Below are 25117 nucleotides of genomic sequence, written 5' to 3'. Positions count from 1 at the left end.
GCGGCAAAAAAATAAAAATAAAATAAAAAAAGACAGGCCACTTGGGAGTGTCTCCATGGCAACCGTGCGCATCCCCCAGCCACCCGTCATCATTATGGAGGCAACAGCAGTTTGTGACCGCAGGCTAGCGGTGGTGTTAAATAAAGATCGGAGGAGGATGATGGGAAAGCAAAACGCGTTCATAGTTACAAAAGAGGCTGCTCGTGAAACATACGCGACCTCGTGGAGTTTTTCTTTTTTTAGATTTCTAGTCTGTCAGTGTCAGAATTGTTTTTAAAAATGGCCAAATTGGAATAACTCCATTATATCAATGAAAGATAATATACTTGGTACATTTGTTTTGACCAATTGATTTTATTGTGGTCGACTAACATGGAGGAGACATCAGCAAAATGCCACCAGAGGGCGGTAGAGATCTTTTGACTGATTTGAGTGGGCCTCCTTCAAATGTATTGGAACAGTTCCAGGGTGCAAGCCAAATGAGTTCGATACTTTTGCTCACCCACCGTAAACTCACTATTTGGTGAGAATGAGAAAACCGCAGCGCGGTTATGATGAATCTCTGATTAGAAGAGCTCAGCCTGATCCAAACGGAATGAGCAAAGCATTTTAAGAATGCCTTAACGCGATATGATCTAATTATGGTTCAATCAAGATAAAAGGCTGTTGAACGGGAGTTTTCGAGGGGGGAGAGAATTGCTTCAGTTGCCGTGACAACCTCTTCAAAGTGGACTCGGTCCACGGAGATTTTGAGGAAGAGTTTCAAGTCGAAATTAATGAATTCATATGTGATGGATGGCCATGCTTTTGTTGTATTTTTTTTTCCTCCCTCGCCATAGAAGCAAACAGCCAGGCTTGTGGCGCACACTTGCCGGCGAGATGACGGCAGAGGGGCAAGACGAGCAAAATGGAATGCACATTCAATTACATCCACACTCGCCGGCGAGATGCAGCACATTGTTATGCATACACTTGCTGGCGAGATGACCAGACGGCGCCCACCAAGCAACTGAGACTGAAAAATTCTAGTCAGAAGGGATTCAAACTTACTGGCAGTGACATCCAGACGACCAGCATCACACACTCGCCGGCGAGATGCAGTCAACTGCTATGCATACACTTGCCGGCAAGATGACGAGAGCCAATCCAGTGCTCGACACCGAGTGCCAAGCGAAAAGACTTAATAGCGCAAAACATGTACTGGCTAGAGCGATGCGGTCTGCTGGCAACCTGATGAGAACGAGCCACGAAGCCTCAGCGGTTGCAAAGCTCAGGCTCCGCCCACAGTCACCATGGTAACAAAAGCCAGACTCATTAGTGGACAAACACTAAAAGGGTGCAAAAAATGCTGCAAAAAAACAAACAGGAAAACAAAACAAAAAACACGGTGTACTAGAAGTTAACGATATTTCTTGATCCTTGGAGCATTTTCACAAAAGTACGTCATTAAATTGTTATAAAATGCTGGGAACTATTTTGGAAAAGAAAAAAAAAAGGATCAAAATGTTTCCTTTTACGGCGAAAGCTGGTTACAGAGTTATGCTCAAACAGGCGGAAAAGTGCCAAGTAAGAGAAAAGCGGCGAGAGAATTTTGTTATTTATTGCGGTAGAAACCATAGCGGTGACTTCATGCACAAGCAATGGAGTGAACACGCAGACGTGAGGGATGGGGAATTCATGGGAGGGAGGCGAGCATGAGTAAGACAAGGCAAGGGCCACTGGATTGGTCCTCACACTCTGTAGTCAACTATTAGTCATATTGTAAAAGTCATTTTCTTAAAGATTACAAACTTGGAATTACACTTTGTCATTCTTGTTTGTTTTTTGAAAAAGTAATGAGCCACAAAAAACAAAACAAGTATAAGCTTCTATTTTTAAAATGGGAGTAAAAGTTGTCAGAAAAATAATTTATAAAAACATGCGGCAACAACAACCAAAGGGAGGATAAAGAATATATGCTTGATTCATGCCATATTTTCTGTCTGCGTCTGTCGATGCTTTTTGACATTGTGACGACAGATGCTATACAGTACTACTATGATATAGTACTCAAAAAATGGACTGAATACGAAAAAAAAAGGAATATATTCAGGTGTTTTTTTTTTGTAGGAATGACTAACGCCATAAAACACCAGTGGGGTGCTTTTTTGCACCGCTGACGTTTCTTCAGCTTCTCCCTCTGACGACGTCACTTCTCTTTGCAGATGTTCGCGGGGCTACAAATGAAACGAGCAGATGGGAATCTGTAGCGCGGATCCCCGCCAAACCGCCAGCGGCAGCAGCTGAGGCAGCAAATTGAGCAAGACTTTTCCATCGAAGTTTTCTGGTTTCATTGTTGTTGAGTGTTGCCATTACCAAAAGAAAAAAAAAAAGGGGGGGGGGCGGCTGACTGGCGCTTGATTGTCTGGATCAGCAACATTTCGGTTGCAGAGACACTGGTGATTTCAGATTGTCAGGAAGAGCCAAACTCTTGACTTCCAGCTTGTGAGCAAACCAAATGGAAGTTGAAACTGAGAGAGCGCTGGCGCAATGGCCACGTGAACCATCTCGAGCGTACGAAAAAGTGAAATGAAACCTGCACACGTAAAGCAGAAGCTGGGAGGTTATATCATCAAAATGGACATTGAAAAACAAAGTGTTTCAATTCTCTTTTCAGGAGGGCGTCGAGAAAAGCAAAATGGAAGACTTTTTGCGGACTTGTTTTAAAATTCTGGTGTCCCAATTTGCCATTTCAGCGTGGTGCTCCCCCTAGTGGTGTACAAAAGAATCACTGAACTAAACGCTTTTGTCGCCGTCTGAGTTTGGTTGGATTGTGGCTTATGGACGGAAAAAAGAGTCTTGATTGTCCACATGTTGACGTGGCCGATTTCTTCAGCTGGATTTGATTGCGTTTTCACATGCTGGATGTTCTGTTAGCCGCAAAGGTCTCTCGGGGGGTGGGGGGCGGGGGGGGGACGGCGGTCCAGGCTGGTGGTGTGAGTCCATCCCTCGAGAGAGAGAGTCGTCGCTTGCGCTCGGTAATCCAATGCAATCACAACAGCGAGCTGAAAAGCACTCGAGTGCCCCGGGGACAAGTCAGAGAGCAAGTCCATCATTCCAGAAATACTTCAAATGCCCTCCAATTCCTCCGGTTGCTAGCAGACACTTGGTCTCTTTTCAGCAGCGCTGTGGATACTACTTCTCTGACTTGCGGTAATTCTTTTTCTGCTTTGTTTTTCGGCGACCTTTTTCATTCAAGTGGGGGGCCAGGGGGTACACGCATACCGATTATCGGGGCAAATTTGAGAACAAACAGATTATGGCAATTGATTATCCCGAGATGTGGAATGTGTCAACTCGTGGCGCACGCACATGATAACGTCTCAAGTGCTGGCAACAAAAATGGGAACACCGCGAAGTAAAAATGTTGACATTTTCTTTCCCCATCTGCTTGAGTTATGTCGACAATCATAAATGTAAACACACATTGGCCTTTTTTTTTTCCAGCATCTCGACACAAATCTCAACAGAGAACAAATCAATTTTTTATGTTGATTATTTATTTCATTTCTAAAATACGTTTTTTGTCGAATCCCCGTAATGTGCTTAGCCTCAACATGCTGTTAGCATGAATGCACTGTGGTTATATTTCATGTATCCTCGTTCTTTGCTAAAAACTCACTCTGCTCCCTTTTATTTCTGTTGCTCAATTGACTTTCTGTACAAAACAACCACGGTCATTTTTTTTTTATATTACCCAAAATGCTTCATGTCGAGCTCAGTGCTGCCGGGTATGTTGTGGCACAACGTGGTACTACACTCACTTGGCAACTAAATCTGGATTCGCCTGGACTGTGAAAAAAAGAATTAATCTGCGAACGTCGGCGCGGGCTCACGACATCCCGCATTAAACGATATCGGAAAATCCCGTTTTCATGTGACGCCGCGAGGTCATAGCTGGCGTGACTGTGGATGGAGGAGGCCCGATCAGCGTTCACAGCCTCCCTTTGTATCACGCTGAGCTCATAATGGACTTCCTGTGAGTCCTCCCCTCTCCCGGCTGCGTCAATGGCGTCCGAGCGATGACCAGCACTCGCCATCCAGCACAATTGCTGGGCCGTTGCCATGCGAGCGAGTGTAAACAAGCGCGAGCGAGCCGAGAATGTTTGGACTGGGGTGATGGGGCTGTTTGACTGGGACCCGATGTTTTGCAGCGATAGCCCAATGCGTTTTTTTTTTTTTGGGAGGCGTTTCACAAATCAGCTTTTCAAGTGTAAACAAATAGAACGAGGCGATGCCTCAAAAGTAGGATTTTTGAAAGATCCATGGGCACACACTGGCATCCCTAACCGTGGCAAATGGCGGCTCTGACCGGTTCCCCCAACGAAATGGAGCCGAAGACACGTCGGAAAGACGTGAAAACGTTTCTGGTGCTGCAGCAACCCGGCGCGAAGCGGGCTTATGTGTGGGCCGAGGAGTTTTCATTGAGAAGCAGCGGGCGTCAGGTCGCCTCCGACAGAGACGTCTGTGTCACACGGGGGGGCCTGCTCTTAAAAAACAAAACAAGAACTCACACAGAGTGGCTTTTGTGAGACGCCATTGCGTCTGATAGGCCGAGCCGACGTAGGCAACGGGCCAGCGGGGCCTCTTTTTTTCATCGTCCCTCCCGCCTGCTCGCCACTCTTGCTTCACAAATTCTACTTTTTTCAGCTTCACCCCTGTCCCCCCACCCCTATATTCAATGTGAACAAGGGGACATCCGCCGTACACTGATGGAAAATGGGTAAGTAAGATGACGAGTGGAGAGTGGTGGGAAGTAGGAATGTAGCGTATGTGCGGGAGACAGAATGAATTTGGCCCTCCGGAGACAAAAATATTGCTTTGGGGTCAACGTGGGGCCAAGGAATTATGATGAAGTGAGTCAAGCAGCTTCATTGAGTGAAACAATGGCTTCATCTGATGGAAAAAAAAAAGGGCTTTGCCGCCTACTTGTGGCACCAATGGTCAATCTGGCACCTTTTTGGGTGGTGTCGGTCAGTTATTAGCGGATGGGCCCCGTCGAAACGGCTTGTGGTCTCTTGAGAGCCTGCCCGGCAGTCAAGCTTGAAATTAAGCAAGCAAGCACATTTTCTGCAGGATGAGCGTGTCCGAAAACGCGCCCTCGACTCGGCAGAGACGGCAGCGAAGAGACGAATCGAATCTTACTGCGCCTGCCAGGTCGCCGTCTTCAGTGACCCGATTGACGTCCGAGAGCAGTAATTAACGGCGGCAAGAGAACGGAAGCGCCGTGCTGCCTGAGCCAGCCACTGGCCCATTACCAAACCGCCTCCTCCTACCACCACTCGACGTCCCATTTTTTTTTCCAAGTACAATACAATGAGCTCATGCAGGCCAAACTTTGCGCATCTTTCAAAATCACGCGTCAGAGCGGACAGCGGAAACATTTTCCCGGTGTCGTCTCTCACCTCGCGGAACCGTCAAGAGCATGATGATGATGTTCTTTGGCTCCCCCCCGGAGTGTCTGAGTCACCGCAGCAAATGACCCGGCATCCGCGTTTTATGTAAACGCCGGAGGACTCGTTACAGTACCAGTGCCAAAAAGTGGGTCAGCTTAATGGACATTTTTTTGCTAACCTGTATGCAAATACAACATTACCTCCAGATGACGAATTTAATTTGTCAAGTCAAGTCAAGTCAACAGTATTTATAGAGCACTTTCAAACAGCCATCGCTTCAAACAGCCATCGCTGCATACAAAGTGCTGTACATGGAGCAATTTAACATGCACAATAAACAGTAAGACAAATCGGTAATAAAGGCGGTAGAAAGCACCAAACAGTAAAACCAAGAACAAATCTAAGTCATGCTGAGTCGAATGCCAAAGAATACAAGTGAGTTTTGACGAGGGTTTTGAAGATGGGCAGCGAGGAGGCTTGCCGAATGTTTAGTGGGAGGTCATTCCAGAGAGAGGGACCAGCAACAGAAAAGGCTCGATCCCCTCTGAGCCTCAGTTTAGTTCTTGGTACTTCTAATAAAGTCTGGTCCACAGACCTGAGGCGCCGGGCAGGTGTGTAGGGGCGGATGAGCTCAGAGAGGTAAGGTGGCGCGAGATTATTCAGAGATTTGAAAACAAATAAGAGGATCTTGAAAATAACTCTAAAATGAATGGGGAGCCAGTGAAGGGATGCCAGAGTAGGAGTTATGTGCTCCCTCTTACGAGTACCAGTCAAGAGGCGAGCGGCGGCATTCTGGACCAGCTGAAGGCGCTTAATGGAGGACTGGCTGACTCCAAAGTAAAGGGCATTGCAGTAATCGAGCCGGGATGTGACAAAGGCATGAATTACCGTCTCAAAGTGTTCATGTGAGAGGAGAGGTTTTATTTTGGCCAGCTGTCTAAGGTGAAAGAAGCTGGATTTAACAACGGCACCAATTTGCCGATCGAGTTTGAAATCACTGTCCAGTTTAAGGCCCAAGTTTGAGACTGTTGACTTAAGATAAGGAGACAGGGGGCCCAAGTCTACAGGATGGAATGTACAAGGGCCACTGGGACCAAACAATATCACCTCTGTCTTCTTTTCATTGAATCTCAAGAAATTTTGTGCCATCCAGGTTTTGATTTCTTCCAGACAGGATAGGAGTGGCCTTAATGAGAAGGCGTCTTTCTTGCTCAGTGGGACATAGATCTGGCAGTCATCTGCATAGCAGTGGAAGGGAATACCATGTTTCCTTAAGATGGAACCCAATGGGAGCAGATACAGCGAGAACAGCAGAGGCCCCAGAATTGAGCCCTGTGGAACACCACATGACAGGGGAGCAGTGCGTGACTCAGAGCAGCCAAGGCTGACACAGAAGGTTCTGTCAGCTAAATAGGACCTAAACCACTCAAGAGCACTGCCGCCAATGCCCACCAAGTGCTGCAAACGAGACAGCAGAATACTGTGATCCACTGTATCAAATGCTGCAGTTAAGTCCAATAAAACTAGACACACGTGGTCTCCAGAGTCATTTGCCAGGAGGATGTCATTAGAAACGCGTAACAGGGCTGACTCCGTGCTATGCATCGGAGCATTGTGTCGCGAGCCTGCAAAGTACCCCCCCCTAAAAAATAGGCTGACAGTGTTTTTGATTCGAAATCATATTTGCTGTATTTTCACAAATAGATAAAGAAATTAAAATGGCCGCCGTATGTTATTACGACACCTTCGGACCTGCTTTGCAATGATACGCCCCCTTTAAGACTTTTTGACTGTGTCGTTATCCGATCTAGCAAAGGCATTCCTTTTTTTCTGGTCTGTGCCTTCACGGGCCTGCTCCCCCTTCCTGTTCTCTGGTTATTGATCTGTCCAGTCAATATGGAGCGGCCTTTTCAGGCTGCTACGGTCTCTGTTTATGGCTCCACTCGAGCGCTCGCTTCTGCTGCCTGAATAACAAAAACATTCAGACGTCCGTTTCGCTTGTTTGTAATAAACTGAACTTTGGCCATGAGCGGGGAAACTGACCGAGGGGGGTCTCTATATTTACTCCACTGCAGATGGAAGTTGTCAGATTTATACGTTGACATCAAGTGAAACTGGAAAGGCTGGTACGAAGGAGTTCAATTTGACAAATCGGAAAGGACGGCGCTGGACAGAGGACACACACAACACTGTGGAGTGTAAATCGGTTGCACGTGATTAAAACGTGCTCAACCGATTGTCATTTTCACGTGTTTCCCTCGAAAAGGAACAAATGCTATGTGAGCAAGTCAACACAGTTTAATCTTTTTTTTTTTTTGGTCCGCAAATGGCTGCCGACTGGAATGCTAATCCTCGCAAAAGACGGTGTCATTAAAAACAAAACAAAAAACAAAGATTATCTACACTTGGTAAAACAATACTTTCAATAAATCTCACGCAGGCTGAGCAGTTCACTCTTTAATGGCCATTTGTGAAAAATGAAGCAAACTCATTTCAGTTACGACACCATTTTGTTTTCTGGATGGGAAATGGCGAGGCGTCTATTTGAGGGAGGCACTTCTTATATCTCACGTCGATGAAATATGCCATTTAAGATAATGTCACAGACCGGCAACCATTTAAAAGAAAAATATATTTCCATGTTTGATTGTGACTGTAGACGAGTGATTTAGTTTTATCTTTGTTTTGTTTTTTTATCGCCGTTATGAAGTTTATGGTCTGGGTCGGCTTGCACTTTGTCGCGCCCTTTGCAAGCCCCATGTCCCCCGTCGCATCGATTTGTCATTAGAGGCGTCTACTTCCAGTGTTCCCAGCAGGGCTATGCGCTGGACCGTTAAATGGCGGCCCCCGTATCGACACTCGCACGGCTCCTGACCGAGAACAGGGTTTGATGGCTTCGAATAGGGCTACACTTCGGCACCACCAGAGGGTTTCCGAAGCCCTAATGTGGGACATAACAGTAAAAATAAAATAATCAAAAATGGGCGGCCGGTATTATAGCGCAGTACCAAAATGGACGTCACATTTGTGCTTGTTTGTGTGTGAGCTTGAAATTAAAAAGCATTTTCTTACCTGGCGAGATCAGACGGCAGAGGGGAGACATGTAAGAGAGGAAAGAGGGAGACGAGTTAGTTGACTTCATAGAGAGCAAAATGCTCACAACTACGGTTGAAAGAAAAAAAAAATCAAAGACGCATGGATGGTTCGTCTTGGACGTAACAAACTGCATTTTCATTTGTCCGGTTTCAGATCGACGACCTTAAGAATTTGAATTGCTTCGCACACCGACACGTCACCGTGGTGCTTTGAAATGAGTGATCAGTTTTCCCCTCCATAGCTGTAAAATGGTGGATTTGTCTCGCAGCGAAGGAATGCAAAAAGTCCCCACCCCGCCATCGATGCATTTATCTCAAATAATGAGATATTTATTCACTACCGCATACATGAGAAGGAACGGACAAAAACGGAATGGCCGCGCCACGCCCCCAAAAAATGGAACGAAACCATTTTATCCATTTTAATAGGATTTTGGATGGTGTTACTTTATGTGGCGGCCAAGAAGCGTTGTTACGCTCTTCAGTGATCATTCGGCAGCTCTGGCAGAGCTTCTAAAAGGAAATGAGTTCCACTCCCCATAAAAAAGAAGGAAAAAATGTGAGGGGACGCTTTAGGAAGGGGGGTGGGAGAGTGAGATAGAGAGAGAAGCCTTCCAAGTGGGAGGATGCCCTGAGAGATTACGCTATCTGCCTGAAATCAGCTTTTTCATCTGCTTATTCATCCAGCGTGGAAAACAACATTACACTGCTTCATCTCAAAGGACATTTTTGTATGCATGTGAAACGCAAAAAAAAGAAAATAAAATCTGGAGAGAAGGTCCACATGTCTGTCGTTACGAATCCTTTGGAGTCTTTTTGCTACTGTTCGCGCCAGACGGCGTGCGAGGGGTCGGCTAAAGTCGAGGACAGACAACAGCGTGCCGCTTGAGCTGTCAATAGCACGCCGACACGCCCACTCCACTGACTGTAAGTCAAACACAGACATGATTTTTAGCTACTGTCGATCGTGGACAAGCACACGATAAGGTAACCTTGAGTCGCCGCACAAGGAGTGACCGTCAATCAAAATAAGACGCGCCCTCTCGAGTTACTCGCCGACAAAAAAATAAAAAATACAGCCAATAGCAGCTTTCAAAAAACAGACATGGCCCTCGAGCGACTACCAATAAACTAACTGACCAACCCTCTCTAGCTACTGTCACTGAAAAACAGACAAACCTCTGGAGCGCCTACAGTATACGTCGACGAGACGCTGGCGGAACAATCAGAACGGCCTTGCAGCTACTGTCAATCAAACACCGACACGCACGTCTGGCCGCTGTCGCTCAGTTGACAGGAACCGTGGATCACGTTCAAACTCTCTTAATCCGACGCGATTCTTGATTCGCTCTAAATTTTAGAGCGACCGTAGCAAAGATTTTGTTCATCCATCGTCACGATCCACCACGTTCAGCGTCTTGCTGTTCCTCATTAACAGCCCGGTCCGTTCACAGCTCGGAGTTGCCATACGAAGACGCAAGACGCCAAAGCGGGCAGACTGAGCGCCAGCTGCTTTCAAGGCTCCCGTCGGATCATTCTTACAAGAAGATCTTAGCGGGTTCTTCCGCGTTGGTAAACAAATGGCGGGTCTGGGAAATCTCGGCTTGGATTTCAGGTGAGCTGCGGGCACTTTGCGAGAAACATTTATCCGCACTGACGGTAAGGAAAGCCTGAGTTAGTTCCCCTCGGTGGGCCGGTCTCCGGTAGATTAGACTGCAGAGTAAGTGACCAAGAAAAGCAGAAAGTGTGTCGGCATGTTTTTTGGGCGGGCTGGAGCGCCGCCAGACAAAAACGTCGGCTTATTGGGAGTGGGCGGTAGCTCTTCGATGCCGGGCTCCTACTACGAGTATTTCTGTTCACCCTAAAGTGAAATGGTGACAACAATCTGTTGCGCTTGCTAGCTTGCTAGCTAACGTTAGCCCGACAGCCTTGACCCTGTTTTCTCAATCGCTCGACTTCGGTTAAAGGACACGGAAATGTTAAATCGCGGCGTCTTCAGGGGACTTCGAGCGGCGTATTGCCAACCTGAAGTCATAGTTTGGCTTTTTGCCAACTGGATGGACGCGACGTCATCGTGAAATGACCTCCAGTCAGATAAATTGCAGCCTAATCGCAAAATAATAAGCATGTTTGTATATTCTCAGCAAAGGAGGTTGGCAGAGCTCCACGCCAGGACGCCACATGAGGTCCCCCCAACATGCTGTTTGTCCCTGCAGGGAGATCCTGTTTGTTTTTCTGTCGCGGTTGTTGACAGCCAGGACAACTGCTGGCATCCATCGACGTTTGCGAACACCTCGTCCGTGCTATGACAAAACACGCGTTTTGAGTCGCGCAGAGCCGTTCTCCAAATCATTTAGCGCAATGCGAATATTTGTCCGAGAAGACGTATGGACATTTAACAATAAAAAAAACACAGACCCCTTTAGCGACTGTCAATAAAACACACACTCCTCCTTTACCTACTAGAAGTCAGACACGACACAAACACAACTGACCAGACTCGCGCTCTCCTGTCAATCCAAAAAAAAAAAAAAAACCCACCCCTCCTCGAGCTACAGTCAGTCAAAGACCGACAACGGCCTGCAACTTGTCAATCATAAACAGACACACTCACACGCGCTAGTTTTAGTCAATCACAAACACAGTTACACCTTCCAGCTGTTGCCAATCCAAAAACAGGCGCCCTCCCTTCAAACACAGCATGGAAATCAAGGCATGGCAACAAACATTAAAACCGTTTTAAAAGGCGACAAAGTACATCCTTGAATGTCGTCGTACTGAAGCGGTTGGGGGCTGGGGGGGGGGGGGGTTGACGTGTGCAAAAGCATCTGGGACAGCTTGTGCTCCAGAACATATTTAATGTGTTTCACATAATGGGCTTTATAAAAATTTGTGGTGGAAACTCACTTTAGCTGAAAACTTGAAAGCGTCCTTTAATAAGATAAAAGTGTGTTTATACGGCCTAAGTGTTTTAGCGCAGGATCCAAAAGCCAGCCGGCAACGACTCAATTCATGGCTCGTATGCCAACGCCTGCTCATGTGAAGGCTTTTCACATTTGGGCTGATCTGTAGACGGACAATGCGAGTTCGAAGTACAATAAATAAAAAAAATTAAATAAATAAAGGTGAGTGCATCGTCATCGTTTTTGCTCGTGTCATCCACACCAGCAAGTAATTCAGAAAGCCAGCTTCCCAAACGTAAGCATTGGATGCACACGTGTACATGATTGGCGGCAGCATACAGAGGAGCCCCCCCCCCTCAGGGCTGCTGTCGGCCTACATCTTGGGAGTGCCGATTGCGTCGTACCACTCAGAGATGAACGCAGGGTAGGAAGAGTTCAGTGTGGTTTTTTTTGGTTGTTTTTTAAAACATGAATCGTATGTGCCCGTTGCAAGCACATCCCCCCGTGAACGGAACTGGACAACCAATCTGTACGAAGCACACAAAAAGCAGATTTAGGACAATGGGGCCTAATCAGAAACAAGGCGACTGAATCATTTAGTCATCATTGCAATTTGCTATAAAACACGCCCAAAAAGCAGCTTGAAAGTCCCAGTCTGGTGCGTCCTACAATGCCAAACATTTTTGACACAAAAGGGCGGACAGCAGTGGCGCTAGACGTTTCCACGCAGAAGCCAGCGAAGCCAAAACAAGTGACATGAAAAAACGTACACCCCCCCACCCCCCGCTTTGAAACGGGAGTCACTGTACCTGTGTCACCAGACAATTGCTCAGTCAACTTAGTACAGACAACCAAAACGTTGACATCTTCTGTAAATAATTCACTGAAACGGTCTTTTCCAAAACCAGCGAAAGCACCAGTGTTTGTCAATTCACAATCGATCAACGTTCTCTAACACAACGATCGCGACGAACCCCCGCGGCAAAAAAAAAAAAAAAAAAAACGGGAACCATAACGGGATCAAGCGCCGAGGACGGCGGATGGAGCCACGTAAAAGGGCTGGCAGGGCGGCGTTGTGTCCTTGAACACAAATCAACTGAAGAGCCCCAGCACCACGAATCAAACGTGCTGTTGACTTTGACTGGAAACACACAAAAAAGAAAGTACGAGCGGTGATGAGGCAGCGGTAAAGGCGGATGAACAGATGTTGCGTCCGTTCACAATGACAATCGGCGGCCTTTCTTGATCCTTTAAATGTGGGAAATAAAATCTGTCCATCGAAAGCCAGTACACACAAAAGGATATTAACATTTTTTCAACCGGAAGTGTGTCCTTGTACCAAGACTGACCTGTGAGAGGAAACCTCCAGACTGACAGAAAATACAAAGAAGAAAGACTAGACGGCGTAGAAGAAGAAGAAATAGAATAAGCTAGGCTAATTATTAGCTTATCTGGTAACGACGATTGCTCTTCTGTTTGTGTCGGGCAACCACTTTCAGCAGGCTATCGTTGCGCTGGTCACCAAAATGACGAAGTCTGTGATTGGGCACGACTGGGCGTTGGCGACACCCCTTCGTAGAAGAAGAAGAAATAGAATAAGCTAGGCTAATTATTAGCTTATCTGGTAACGACGATTGCTCTTCCGTTTGTGTCGGGCAACCAGTTTCAGCAGGCTATCGTTCCGCTTGTCACCAAAATGACAACGTCTGTGATTGGGCACGACTGGGCGTTGTCGACACTCACGTCAGGGGTTACAGTTGGTAAATACTGGACGGGGGCTTTACATTTACGATTGTCGCGGACAGGTTTACATTCGCGGCTTTCTAATCAGATCAGGGAGGAAAAGAAAATCACTCTTACGCGCCCCACACCACAGGATAATCGCGGAGGATAATCTTTTTTCAGAGTCATCCGATAATTGTGCGTTTTGCAAAATCCAACCCAAATGACCGTTCGCGTGCACCCAGCTTAAGTCAACAAGCGACAGCTGGACAAGTGACGCTTGCGTGATTTGACACGGCAAATTTGCGTTATCAATCATTAAAAAGAGAAAAATGGGTCTGTCGCTTTTAGCGAGTGGATCACATCCCGCAAAAAAAGAAGCGGGGGTTTACCGGAGGAATAGAAATACTGTTCATACATCCCCCACATTTAGTCAAACGACACGATGAGCATCAACCATCAACATCTTCTGCTTCAACTTTGCTCGGTTACAAGTGGATGATTGCGGGCCCCGCCATGGATATTTATAGCCTCTCATGCAAAGTGACAGATGGCGCTGTTCCGCTTTCTTTATTATTTACATCCACAATCCAGCCACCGGAGTATTCCTGTCAAGCAGCAGCCCATTTCGGTTGCAGAGAGAACCATTCCCCCATCAAGAGTTTTTTGTTCTTGTGGGACGGAATAATAATCTTCGCGACAGCGTTCTAGTCGGGAGTTTTGGGGTATCAAATGTTTTGTCAATACCTTTTCCTGAAAGCCACACCAGAATTCATTATGGACCGACCAAGGCACGTGACAATGATGAGATCGATGCTCTCGAGATCAATTTTGCTGGAAAGGTTTTGGTGGTATTAAATGGCCACCGATGGTCTCATCTATCCATCGGATATCGCTTGTCCTCATTCGGCTCGCGCGTGAGCCGGAGCCGATCCCAGGTGACTTTTGGCAAAGGAAATGGGATACGCCTTGGACTGGTCGCCACAGGGCACATCACGATAAATCAATATTCACACCCTACGGACATGTTTCAAGCCTTCAAATTTCACACCTTTGGACAAATAAAGAGTCTTCACCCAACCTAACGTGCACGTTTTGGGAAGCGGGAGGGAGCTGGAGTACCCGGGAAAAGCCCCACGCAAGGACGCAGAGAACACAAAGAGTTGAAATTTGTGCGCCCTGAAGCTCAGATCTGTGAGGCGAAAAAGGTTCATTGTTGTGATACCGTTTCCAAAGGTCAAAGGTCAGAAGGCTCCAATTGGAGACCGCTGCCACCCAGTCGTGGGATCTGCGCGTGCGAGGTGACTCGGGACTGCAGCGTAAGCTTCGTGCTTTACATAACAGCCTTATTCTGCGTAGCACATGAACTCTGCCACCCCGCCGCCACCAAAAAGAAAAGAAATAAAAAAACAAATCTCTTTCTGTGATAAGGGCAGAGGGGTGGGGGCAGGTTGTGGGTTAACAAAGAGAGATCAGTGCACTTAAACCACTCAGAGGAGCAGCGGCGAATCTTTTCTATTTCGAGAGACATTTGAATCGATGTCTTTTGAGAATGAAACAGATGTGACATTGATTTTAATCCGCCCGGTTTTGTGCCGTTTCTCCAACTCAGCACGATGCCCGTCTTCGGCTACAAACTCGGTAGGGACACGGGCGGCATCCGGGACCGAACGATGAGCCGGCCGTGCCGTTCTCCCTGCGGTTGGCGCTCATTCCACAGATGCCAACTCAATTACGGTTGACGATCGTCGATGGATACGCTTCCATTCATGTTTTCCGCTTCGGGCTTCTTCTGCCCTGTGCAGCACCGCGGACGGACGGACGCTCCGCTTATTTGTTCCCACAAACACAGAAGCATCGTCCAACATTTTCTTTTTGGAGACAGGAAAGAATTGCGATCCAGGGAGTCAACCCAACAATTATTTTGATCTGTGAAGCCTAATCCAGCACCCCCCGCCCCCCCCCCCCCCCAAAAAAAGCAAATCGGTCTTGTAGCATTGGGCTCGGCTTATGTCTGGCAGCAGGCTGATGCGTCAGGCATACGGCGGAGAGCGACAGTAGCAGTTGGACCCCGTCGGTGCCCAGATGGTCCAAGGAGGACGTGTCAAGCGTGAGAGGGAAAAAAAACCCCCTCAACATTGCCAGTTTCTCTCTGCGCTTTCTTCTTAGGTCATGATTAGCGAATGCATTTTGTCATTCCTCTCAGACAGAGCAGATGATTTCAACAGGGAAATGAAATATTCAAGGCGAGGCGGGGGAGTGTTCACGCGTCTCGCCGCTTTCCAGTCGGTAACCAAGCTGTTGTGTACGTTGGGCCGCCATCGTGCTCAAATAGCTGCGAGGCATCCCGGCATCCGCGGACGATTGTTGGAAGCAAACGGGCGGAGGAAAGCACAGCGCCGACTGCGGGGAGCTTCGGGGCAAAAACATCTCCAGGGACACGTCATTAAGTCTCATCTTCATTCTGAGGAAATCGAATCGGCGTGGTACACTTTTAATCTGCACCTAGACCTAAACCCGTCCTCCTTACATTCTGTTTTGAGTAACACCGCGATGTGATTTCAAGAAAAAATAAAAAGGCAATAAAGGAGCATTCGGAACTCTAGATCAGCAGATACAGAGAGGAACACGTCGCACGGCTTGTATCCGGGCAGAGGGAGTGTGGAACCTGCGTGGAAACTACCCACAATGCCCCTGTGGGCCCTCTCCCTCCTCTTGAAGCGAGCGCGCACTCGGCTGCAAAGCGGCAGAGTGCTGAACTCAGCAAACGGCAGGCCAAGCTGCTATCTCTCGTTTGGATCGAGTCAGTTGCTCATTTGGCGCACCGGCGCCGCTGCGACCTCGACGCTACTGAAGCGTCGAGCAAAAATAATGGGACGACCGCGTTTTGTACTCACAAACCACAAGAGATCCCCGAACGGCCAACGAGCAGAAAAAACTAATTCAGGGTTATAATTATAATCACGATCCTCCTTACTGGCCAACGCTCGCGACATGTCGCTCGTAGCGCACGGCTGTCAAATAAGTGCACACGTTGTGCTGACTGCTAGCATGTCGTCGTCCTATTATTACGCCACCGTTGCTCCAACTCCAAAGATAACGTGCGCACTAGTAACTGGACCGTAAAATGGATATCCAGGATAGCTCCGAAATGCTCAAACAATTAATTCAAAACACCTGTAGACTGATTATGTCTCACTAATGCCTTTTACTATTCGACGACATTTTTTTGGATGACTAACGTGTTCCGAGTCAGCCAAAGACGATCCAAGGACGGCGGGAGGTTGCGCTGCAGGACTGCTGATCTTTCGCTTCCTATTATTAAAAACCCCGAAGCCAAAATAGCAATTTTCCAAACGTACAGGACCGTCGGTTCTTTCCGCTCGGGCGCCTTTGGTCTAAAGCTGCACAATTGACTGTAAAACACGTCGGCGACTCGAGCATCCGTCTTCGCGGCCGTCGCCTTGTTCCGCCACGGGGTTACGATCGGGATCATTCGGTTCTGCGTTCATGACGGGAGGCCTAATGGGAGAGTTAGTTACACGTCCATCCTTCCGCTCTCGATATCCCGTCTTCTAATTTAGGCAGGGAGAATATTTGCTCAGTGAGCATTGTTGTGTGCTGTTCCAAGGTTATTACAGGTCAAGAAAAACAACTTCAAAAACTAAACCTAGAAATGAATTTTTTTTAATAACTCACTGAAACATTCACTCAGTGATGTTATACCACAGTCTTCCAGAGAGAGAGAGGGGGGCGCTAAAGAACACTTCAAAAAGTGCCTTTTGCTCCCATTATTTAAAGCGGGTGTAAACTATTACTCCGTTTTTTTTTGTTTTTTTTTGTGCGGTCTCTCAATTGTATGTCGCGGTTTTGTCTTGACCCTCGTTAACCGATAAAAAAAGTTTTGGGCTCTGCGACAACTCCGGCAGAGACTACATGAGGAGTGACGGGGAGCCTGGTTGGTGAGTCTCGAGGCCTTCGGGGAGGGCTCGGGGGCCCGAGCTTTCACCCCCGCTGGGGGCCGAACATGTTTACCCAAATCCTTTGCTTCGCAGACACACGCGTGCCATCCAAATCCCAGTTCAATGCCAGACTAATGGAGACGGCGTGCGACACGGGACAGGGAGGGGCAGCGTGGCTGACTGCAGACATAAATGACATTTCTTTTGGTGCTACGCTCACATAAAGCAACCCGATAATGAGTCATTTTCATTCATTCATTTGGGGGGGGGGGGGCAATCGATCGGCAGCTTCCCGAGCAATTATCTTCACATCAAACGCAAAGGCCACAGCTGCCTTGACGCTATTGGCGTCCCATCTGGATGTGGGAAGATCCGTTTGCGAAAACGCTGGCGGGAGGGGAGACAGCGCTAGCATTACAGCAGCGCTACAAAAAAAAAAAAAAAGAAAAGATGTCTTAAGGTCCACACGCCTGCAGCTGAAAGCACCGAGGGACATTCAAAGCCTTCAAAGGCTCCTGACAATGCAAGCCGTACATCAAACACACAGGTGCGTGTGGAGTTGTACACACTGGCCACAAATCCATTTGATCCCTTCTTACTTGGGTGTGATTTCTTTCTTTCTTTTCTTCATGTCCACCTGAGACCTGAACAGCGTTTATTCGTTTCGCTTCCCTCTCTCTCTCGCTTCTTCGTTCCTCCGAGAGTTTCCATCCTGCAGGCTTGAAATAACGACGGCGGAAACGCGATTAGCGACTACTGCTGCTTGGCGCGCAGACGTTTTTGTTTTTTTTATGACATTTTTATTCAATTGCGGTTGTGTTTGGAGAGCGGGGAAATCGGGTAACAAGGTGAAGGTCCGTTTCGCTCAAAAGGATGCGATCATAAAAATCCGTAGCCACCGAATACTTCTGACTTGATTGCGTTTTGATCGTGTTGCCGTGGTGAAGGATTTAAACGTTTCGAGAGCGGAAGCGACGTACGTTTCGGAGCCCTTCGGTGGGCTTTTTTCGTACGCTGGTGGAGAATGGAGCGAGACCAAACTATGGCTCTCTTATTTCATACGGGCTATATAATAAACAATCCCACAGGCCTATTTCTGCGGTCATTTAGTTACCCCCTCCATAAAATCCATTCATCAATTATTTATAAATGAAATGAAGAAAAAAAAATGTTCTTGACTCCATATAATTGGCTATGTCATTTATTGGAGATGTTACGATTAAATCTAAGTCAAATTTATTTATTGCGTTTCCACTGCTAACACAAAACATTTCAGAATACTACCCCTTCCGTCTGCATTTTTTTTTTTTTTTGCCTGAAGTATTTTTCAAAACAATACAATAAATATTTTATGATATGGTTTTACTATAAGCCTTCTTTAAAACAATTCCATTAAATAATGAAATTTGCAAGACTGTACAGTCATGGAAACAGCATCCGCTGTCGCTGCTTCATCTCAATCAAGACCAAAAGCACCACAAGGCCGCCAGAGAGGCGGGGGGGAGGATCAGCTGGACCAACGCGAAAACACATCAGAGGCGCGTTTCCTCTCCGGCAGGCATCGCGGACTAAACGGTGCGGATTCACTGAACATACCGACTCCCCCCCTTACGCTCAAAACATGCTTAGACTGTTAATTGGCCTGGAAAAATCCCGTCAGCCTGGACGAATACTTCACTCTTCACAATTTCACGTTTGCCTTTGTTGGTGTTCTTTTGGAAGTGGAGTCAAGAAAGTATGTCGATGTGATATTGCACATGTTGACTTTTCTAAGATCTTTTGTATGTCGGGGAGCAGCCAAGTTTTAAACCAGTTTTTTTTTAACTTTGATTAAACGCAATTTGTGATATAGAAAGATCAAATTAAAAAATGTCAAATATAGCTTGGAGTCATCTAAAATTAAATATGGTATGACGCATCAAACAGTTTGTGCATGTGTGGCTCCTTCTGGTGTCTGTGACTTGGCCACCAGGGGGCAGCATAACACATAAGAGTAGTAATATTAGTCACAGAGGATAAAGAATACATGCCTGTGACTAGAGTGATATTGTTAAATCTATCCATTGCTTGAATTGTTACAACACCGCTACTCTCGATGCTATGTGTCTATAGCATTTTGCAACGTTTGTTAGCATGAAGCTAAACTGACTTTTTTTTTTTTTTTTTAAAGGCATTACGTTGAGTTTGACAGTGCACTTCAACCGGTTTTGTACGGCAGCCTAAAGACGTGGGCGTGCTGATTGAGCTTGTTTGTGGAGCCACTGCGGGGGTTTAAAATCAGACAGATTGTCTCCTCGTATTGTGTTTTGACGTCGGCGCAGCTCGCCGAGTGGCTCCTAACGGACAACAGTCCAAGTTGGAGGAGTCAAGCTGCGCTCAGCTGCTTTGGTGCCAACTCGCCTGCCGGGGGGCTTATGGGATTGATGGAGGGAAATAGACGCGATGAGGGGTGGGGGGGGGGGGGGGGGTGAAAAGACATGACACTGACATGAACGCCAGAATTAAAAAATCCAGCTGAAGGAAAGCCTCACAGGGCTCGCTTGTGTGAAGGGCATCACTTGCCTGCGCCTGCCAGGACACAAGTTGAGACCGGAAGCTGCTAGTTTCGCTTCGGCAGGGTACACGTATGCCGACGAATCGGCCAAATCGGAATATAATCCCTTTCCTTGCGATGGTTGGATATCTCCAGAGGACGGAAAAGTAGCCACAAACTGTAATCAAGTCAAATTACTGTTGCTTGAGAATAATTCAAGAAGACTTGTTTTTGTTTTTTTTTAAATTCAAAGCCTTAACCATGCCGTTACAAAAATCTAAAATGTAAATATCAGAAATTGCCCAAAAATAGCATTTCAAGTGCAACAATAAGAAATCACATCTTGTGAAAATGTCCCAAAATGTGTTTTCGTCAAGTACTTCATGGCCGGCAGCGTTAGCCTAAAATAGACTGAATGGGAAGAGCAGATTCCTAATGCAACACCCTGACAAGAAGACCAAAAAAAGAAATACCGTACATCATTCCCAAAAGAATACGCAGAGGATTTCACCATCCGTCCATCACGGCGAATTAACTCTGCACTCTGATGCGTGCGCCGCAATTTAATCACCGACAGACATTTTAACAGTATTAGCACACGTGGGAGGGGGGCAGGGAGGAAGGGAGAGAGAAATATGGACGAGCAAAGCAAAGGACAGCGCGAGGGAGAGCGATGCACAAAGGAAAGATGGCAGACGGAAGCGCACGATGGAAGGGCGTCCTTTCAGACGGCAGTAAAAAGCAGCGAGCGTAGCGGCAACCATTGAACAACTCCACCCCTGCTTGTAAGTCAACCTGTTGTCACGCCAGGCGGAAACCGGTTGGTCGTCTCGTGTTACGTTTGGACAAAATCCAGGATCATATTTACGGCAATTCTTTTAGTCTGCAGCTCAAAAAAAAAAATAAAATTTCGCCCACGAGTCACAACCGCCGCTAGCTAGCATCCAAGCCGTCGATTTGTACACCTCCCCCGTTCCCGAGCGACCAAACGTCGATGGAATGCGGTGTCGGAATCTGATAAGACGCTTTTTTTTTTATGAACGCAGAATCCAATTGGAAAAGTATGTTCAGCTGCGCTTTCGTTCCTTGTCAAGTCGTCACGCAAGGAGTTTCCATCGTAAATATCGAACGGGGTTGATGGTTGGTGTTCTGAGCGGAAACGGGTGGAACGCTCGCTCTGCACACAACCCACACCGCGCGACAGGATCATCGCTCTAGATAAAACATTTGAGAATCGGGCCGTTGCTGGCTTGGATCACAAAAAAATTATTTGGCTTGCCAGCGGGCACGTGCGTGAATGTTTTAACATTCGCTGACGCCAAGGATACGCCCGGGACGATCTTTTAAAGACGTCTGAAAAGCTTTCAATAATTGGACACCGCCTTCATTGTTGTTGTTTTTTTTTTAATGACTGGAACACTTGACAACTTATAAAACTCACAAAGTTAGTGAGTGACCAAAACCGACTTGAATCGGCAAGAGGAACAAATGACGTCCGATTGTCGTGATGCGTGGAGCATGCCTTCGATAAAATCAAGATGCGGCATGCGGCTCGGTCATACAATGACGCAGATTAATTTACAAGGTAGAAATGCTTCTGATGGTGGTGGTGGGGAGAGGGTTGGGGGGGGGGGGGTTGCCACACAACCAAGCCCTAGCCTTGCAGCCTTACCCCCCCCCCCCCCCGAGTGCTGACGCAGAAACCAAATTTTAAGTCAAGCATTTTCCCTTTTCAACATCAGCGGCCCCACTGCTCCCCAAAGACGAATCCAAAATCGTCCCCTCCCACAATCTCAGCCATCAGCGTCTGTGAATCTCATTTTCATAAAAGAGGCTCTCTGTTGCCGCTTCTCTTTAAGAAGAACTCAACATTTTGTTTCGGGACACCCTATACACCAAATCAATCACTTCACGGCTTCCCCTGCCTCTGTCAACGTTTCGGGCTCGTCACCGAGTGCCAACGAATCGGTTGAAGCCGAAAACAGATGGGTGACAAATGAGCATCTGGACGCCAATGAAGCCGAGCGGAGACTCATAAACCGTCCCGGCATTTCGGACTCTCCCGTCGTCAGAAGCCACCGAACGGGAAGCGTTTCCGCTTGATGATGGCGACTGAACACGTGGAGATGGAGGAGGGGCAAGCTGGGAGGGAGACGGCGTTGCTCTCGCCGGCCCTGACAATCCCCCGCTGGCAGAGGGAACGTGAACCGCCGTGATGAAGGCTTCCGTTTCGCAGACCAAAGAAACCCTCTCCAGGCAAGAAAAGAAAAATGAAAGGAAGATGAGCTCAGATCCCGCCCGCAGAGTATCACGGTCTCGTCTTCATAGCCTGGAGCAAATGCGCGGGGGGGCGTCTTGCACAAAGATGTGTCTGTAATGCATTAGTTGCGTCTCTATTGTCCCGGCAATTTTTAGAAACAGAAAAGCATTAGCTTAAGAAGCGTTCAGAGGGGTCGAGACATGACGCTAACAAAAGTGGTCTTGATCGGGATTGCCGGTCTGACAGGTTTGGTCTCGGACCTGTCGAACCTCTAAACTCAGAATTCACCACCAGCTTGATGGAAGAAAAAAAAAAAAAAAAAGTCAGGCGCAATTGCAGTCAACAACAGCCTGTCATCACAGGTATGCTCTCCCACCCCCCACCCCAAAAGAAAAAAAAAAAACCATCGGGCAGTGACCAGAGTGATATTTGCGAAACTGTACGAGTCTCGCCCCAATTCAGTCGCTGGCCGTGTCGGTGTGACTCGCCTTGGTCTATTTGCTTCTACCGAAGCGAAAGGCACGAGCCGCGTCTTTTCAAGCGCCCCCCCTCACCCGTTTTGCTATTTTCAACCGCGCAAGGAGAGGAGCGATCCGGCAGCTTTTTGGGTTGGTACAAAGCGCTTCCAAATATAGATCTAGCGTTGAGATGGCTCCCAGAAGAGGTTTGAGGACAGGTGGGCTGGTGGGAAAAAAAAAAAAAAAAGTATCGGGTAGGAGAAGCAAACGCAGCAAACAGGGAATTGGCTTGGGGGGGTGATGGGTTTCACAAGCATTTACTATTTGAGAAAAATAAAATAAAAGAAACCTCTGGAACCCTGTAGTCCATCTCCCATTGATCGCCCAACTCAATCGTAAGAAAAAAAAAAAAAAAAAAAACCGGAATCAACTGAAGTGAGCATTCAGCACTCGACGAGACTTGAGCCTCTTCCAGTTTCCTTTCAGTCCTTTGTTCGGTGGTGGCCTTGAGTCTGCGGGCGCCTCTGACACTCAGAATGTCTCGGCTGATTGAAAGGAAAACAGCGTTTTCCCACAGGGAGTCGAAAGACCAGATGACAGACACCCGTCTGGTTGCGCGGCGAATTCAAGCGCCCGCCGTCGCGTCCCGGCAGCTCGTTTTCCTCTTTTCGCTCCTGTCCAGTCAACAGAGGTGACTGACCAGGTAATGGCTTCCCGGGGCAGGGGTGGGAGATTTTTGGGGTCGACAGGGAGGGTCGTGCGACGGCATCCCGCGAGGGCCAATCAGCCGCTCCGCCTGCGGATCGGATCGTCTGATATCGGATAACCTTGACTCGCTCGCTCTCTGTGCTCTTTTCTAAGCGCGTCCCCTTCGCCGACGTCTGACATTTGCGGTTCGCCGAGGAGCGTCTTTTTCTTCTTCGGCTTCAGGCCCGGGGGGGGGGGTGTAGAGAAGACCTTTTGAGATCAGCCCAAGACGACATTTTGACAATGCGCAGCACGGACGTGAAGGAAACATCCTGGAAAAGAGCATCCGTCTACGACATTGTCTGCCACGAAATCCGAGATTCGTATCTCAGATGTATCCGTGTGTTTATTTTTCTCGGAGAAAGACATCGGCCACGACAGATAAATGGGAGGAGGGGGGGGGGGCAGGATCGACCACAACATGGCAGCTGGAAAAGAGTCAAAAGGTTGAGTGGACAAATGCTGACAATGGTTGGCCGGCTATTTAGGAATTTAGGAAATTTTTTTTGTCTGGGTTCCAACTTCTGCGATTAATCCTGACGAAACCGCAGCCAAAAGATTGCTCAACAAATAATACCGCAAGATATAACATCTAATCCTGTGACAAGAGAAGCTTTCGGGCCCGCGTGCTCTGAAATAAAGCGATGTGGGACGCAACGGCTGATCATAATCATTTGGTCGCGCCGAACTTTACGGCAAGAAAGAGGAACTGGAAGCAAAGCTTTGTTGTCATTTCCATCCTCAAAGTCTTTTTGTCCATGTGTGATTATCTCCTCTTGCATAATAAGGTTGATGACTGCTCGTTCTACGATCGGTGCAAACATGGCTTGGCCCCGACCATGTGGTCAAGTAACGACGTCAATACTTGCTAGCTCTGATGCAACTTCAAAAAAGCAGAGGAGAGCAGGAAAGTGGCTCAATATTTTCTGAGAGGTAGCTCGTTCTTTTCCAAGAAAAAAAAGGGACTTTTATAGTCGTACTCCATTTGGATTTTAGTTGGCAAAAAAATAATTGATTGCGTCAGCTTTCGGCAGCTAGCCTCCCAGCATTGAAAGATGATCTTACAATCGCTAATCCGAAAATCTGTGGTTGACGACTCCCTGAAAAACAGTCACTGACACACGCGCACACGCTCGGTTTTGGGCGGGGGGTGTGTGGGGGGGGTGTTCCAGATCTTAAATGATGTGAATCCTCGGCAAGGAGCCTCCAGTGATCCTGGATAGCCATTTCCAATCGGCTGTGAAAACAACATTGATGGCGTGCTTCCTTCCTTTTGGTCATCGATGAGTGTATCATTACTGGGGCAACAGAGGGGTGGCGGCGGGGGTCTGTCGGGGAGGTGTTCCGCATTGTTTGGGGTCAGCAGCGTTTGGAAGTCTCTGCTTTTGTTCAAATCTCATCAAGTGTGAAAAACGGGGCCACCCCCCCCCCCCCCCCGCCCCGCCCAGCATCCTCGTCATCTCCGTCAAAGCCGACATTTTTGGCCTTTTCAACACAACCCATTTCCCTTGAATATTAATGAGTCCCTTTCCTTTGCTCTGGATTTTTTGACAAAGTGAATAAGGCTCACCTTTTCTTTTTTAATGCGATTCAACTGGTCACTCGCTATATGAGGCCTAAAGAAAGCGGGGATCAAGATCCAAGCAGGGAAAAACAAAGTCCTCACTCAAAGGCTCCACGAAAGCCGACCCAATAATGAGTCGACGCAGGCAGAACGATCGGAAAGGAAGGACAGACGCTAATGAGTATCGATTGTGAACAACAAGCGAGCAGAGCGCCACACAGCTGTCTGCGCCATATCCCAGATTTGCGAGCAGGACTGATTGATCAAGAAAGCACGCTAAGAGGACGTTTCCGTTGTAAAGTTTACACGAGTGAAAGCTGCACTTAACAGTTCAGCAGCAAATTCTATGTGCTCACAGTTGTCTTCCAGGCAAAACAAAAGGTCACCTTACGATTGTATGCATTTTGTTGCATTTCCATTAAAACTCGGTTGCAGAAG

The 25117-nt window shown here is 47.5% G+C and overlaps 1 protein-coding gene across 6 annotated transcripts in view; it reads right to left on the bottom strand.

Annotated features, from left to right (window-relative positions):
* Positions 1 to 25117, bottom strand: part of dbn1 (drebrin 1) — a 37864-nt gene that overhangs the window by 9641 nt on the left and 3106 nt on the right. The window contains exon 1 of one of the 6 annotated variants that reach the window (XM_086130338.1): positions 8508 to 8893. The exons of 4 other annotated variants lie outside the window; for them this stretch is intronic. The gene's annotated coding sequence lies outside the window, so the exon portion shown is untranslated. Of the gene's footprint in view, positions 1 to 1050; positions 6547 to 8507; positions 8894 to 25117 lie in introns of those variants that run through there. One more of the 6 variants, XM_086130337.1, reaches the window with a different exon arrangement.

The sequence above is a fragment of the Hippocampus guttulatus genome, chromosome 15 (genome assembly GCF_054856545.1).
Source record: "Hippocampus guttulatus isolate MCC_2025c chromosome 15, RoL_Hgut_1.0, whole genome shotgun sequence".
NCBI lineage: Eukaryota > Metazoa > Chordata > Actinopteri > Syngnathiformes > Syngnathidae > Hippocampus > Hippocampus guttulatus.
This window is presented reverse-complemented; position numbering and strand designations above follow the sequence as displayed.